This window comes from Poecilia reticulata, unplaced genomic scaffold (genome assembly GCF_000633615.1).
Source record: "Poecilia reticulata strain Guanapo unplaced genomic scaffold, Guppy_female_1.0+MT scaffold_240, whole genome shotgun sequence".
NCBI lineage: Eukaryota > Metazoa > Chordata > Actinopteri > Cyprinodontiformes > Poeciliidae > Poecilia > Poecilia reticulata.
The window spans coordinates 258,940-261,868 of NW_007615030.1; the positions used below are offsets into that span (position 1 = coordinate 258,940).

The 2,929-nt window shown below is 33.9% G+C and overlaps 1 long non-coding RNA gene across 1 annotated transcript; it reads right to left on the minus strand.

Moving 5' to 3' along the window:
* Window positions 1–1,575: 1,575 nt before the first annotated feature.
* On the minus strand, window positions 1,576–2,748 carry LOC108165957 (uncharacterized). Its single transcript, XR_001776277.1, has 3 exons — window positions 2,582–2,748; window positions 2,079–2,178; window positions 1,576–1,957 (listed from the first exon to the last, which is right to left on the minus strand). It is a non-coding gene; the product is annotated as an uncharacterized LOC108165957 (long non-coding RNA).
* Between the last annotated feature and the right edge of the window lie 181 nt (window positions 2,749–2,929).

The window sequence follows — 2,929 nt, forward strand, 5'->3', positions numbered from 1 at the left end:
GGTTGGCCCCACAATATGGAAGATTTCTTCTTCACCCACATACTGCACGCCTGTTCGTGCACTGCTGCCTCTCACTGGTGGAGATGGTGTATTGCACTACTTAAAACAGCCTTAAATAATGTTTCAAATGCAAAGTTCATAAGTGTTTTGTAGACATCTTCCTGTAAAACTTTAGGATCAATTAAATGAAGAAATTTAAGACTAAACAACATGGCAGAACAATTTAATATTACCACATAAAGCTAATTTTTAAAGTTTAATCAGTAATACTTTTATAACTAATTTATATCAGATCGTGATTTCTTGGTTAATGTCAAGTTGTCATAGAGACATTTTTGTCTAGAATCTAGACAAAAATGTCTTCGTTATGACAACTTGACATTAATTGAGACTCTAGATTGAGTTGAAGTTGTCATGACAAAGACATTTTGAATAATGTCAACTTTGCATTAAAAGTGTCATGATAAATGATACTTTATGACAACAGTCATAAATATTCATGAAGATTCATATTCTTGACAGGTGTTATGTAATGTTTATGACAGTGTTATGACAGTCTTATTCACACCCCTTTAAATAAAGTGTTACCAATAAATCATCCATATATACATTAAAAAGAGGAGAGTATTTGTAGATGTCTGTGTTTAATTTAAATAAATAAAAAAAACTGATATTGCTTCATTCTTACAAACACTTCTTACAGCACCTCTGWATTTTAAATATTTTTAAAAAGGTAGGATATTCTGATGCAGTGTTTTAATGCACGAATGTGTGAGCTACCCACACATTTTGTATTGTACAAGTATTTTATTACTGTACTTAAGAAAATTTTTTATGCATCTGTACTTTTCTTAAGTAGATTTAATCCTGGGTACTTTTGACTTTTACTCCACTACAGTTTGCACTAAGCAGCTGTACTTTCTTATTTTACTACATTTCTATAAAGTGTTGAGTTAATTGTTACATCCAAGTCGCGTTGTGCTTTTATGATTTGCTCGTTAGTTTGAAACACCTGTTCCACCTTTGCCTCCCCCAAAAGCATGAACTTCTAGCTTTCAAAAATTCACAGTTGAATCAGAAAAGACAGAGGTAAGTTAAGTTTTTAAATGCCATCTGACTTTTGGATGTGATTATGGAAGTTTTACGTAATCTTACCAAGCTTCTTGTTGAAATAGACTGCAATCAGCAAAAGCTACACAGCAAATCCAGGAGGCCCAGATGAACTCTGTCAGATTTGATTTCAACACTTTTAAAGAGTCTATATGGGTCCACACCAGAAAGGGTTAATTGAACTCTTTTTGGAGCGTTAGTACCTTAACTCTTGTATAGTGTCAAATATCAAATCTGCTGGAGTTCATTATTTAACACTTACTAACACTAATTCAGTGTTAGATCTCAATATTAACTCTCACAGAGTATTTCTTTAACTTCTTAAGAGTTATTTGTAATTAATATTAAATAGGTACTTTATTGTTTTGAACTTTTAAAAATTCTTTGGAAAATAAACATTTAATAAAGAGGCAATAATTTTCTCAAATGCATTTATTTCAAAACGTGCACTATAATTACAAAACATATTACAACGTGGAATAATGTGCATGTTTCACATGTCGCTTTCATTCACATATTGCTTTTTAAAAGGTCTAACATATTAGTTGTGCAAWACAAAATGCAGTATGATTAATACATTTTTCTTCATTGCCACATGCATGAAATTGTTCAAAGTACAAGGTTGAGAAAGTAAAGCAAGCAGTTCATGTAATATGATAGAGTACATTTTCTTTTAACAGGTAGATTGCCAGATATGTACAATACATAACAAACCGAGATGTCCACTCACTAACAGACTGTCTCCAGGTTGTTGGGCTGTTTGTGACGTTTGGCCGGAGACACCAACATGCTCCTCTACAGCATCAGACAGTCTTCAGTCTCAGAGTAGGACAGAAAGTGTTGGTCTCTGGATCATAGCAAACAAAAACATAACAATGAGAAATGGAACGAAGGAATACATTTTAATACAACTCTAACAACAAGCCTCAATTACAGACATGTGGGGTTTCAGAGATATTAACACTTACATAATCATTTTTGGAGCTTGAATCTTCGAAGAATCCATGGAGGGATCAGGAGGGGGAGGTTAGGCTGACGACTGGAGATTGATCCTCAACCAAACTGGACCTAATATATACAAAAAGGCAATAAAAGGATTAAAACATGCTGCAAAACGTATATAAGAAGACACAACAGTGGGAATAATGTTCTCAACATGAAAAAGCCTTTTACATTTTTTCAAAGGAAAAGAATCGATCAGAAAGGTTGATAAATCTGACCAATATGCATGTAAACGTTCAACATCATGAAAAAACACACTCCAGATTATTACAGATCTGTTCAAGTTAGCCAATAATTTGATTAAATGTTCACCGGCTCGATTTTTTCCAACACTTATACTCCGCTAACMTTCGGCATGCTAAGCTAAATATGCTAACACCGAGCCGTGTGGCCAACGTGACGTCTATCATACAGGTTGAGGACAATTCAAAATAAGTTATAAACCATCTCAGAAATAAAAATGGCTTACCGAGTGCAGTAAATAACTCAGTCAGATGGAAAGTAAATAGTCCTGAAATGACTTGGCTTCTGTCGCTTCGCTTCGGTGGGAATCTGATTCTGGGCGGAGTCAGTGAATTAACTCCTTCAGTGTTAGAGCCGCTGGTGGAGTTCAGAGTTAAGAAGTAAAGAGTTATTGATTCTATTTTAACASCTCTAGATTTGATATGGAAACACTTTGTTTTAACACTGGATTTTAACTACTAATAATATACACCCCAGACTTACATAAACAGAATGTGACTCTATTAGAGTAAAATTAACTCTGCTTTTGCAAAGTCTAACACCAAAACATTTAACACTTTTGAATTTGCTGTGT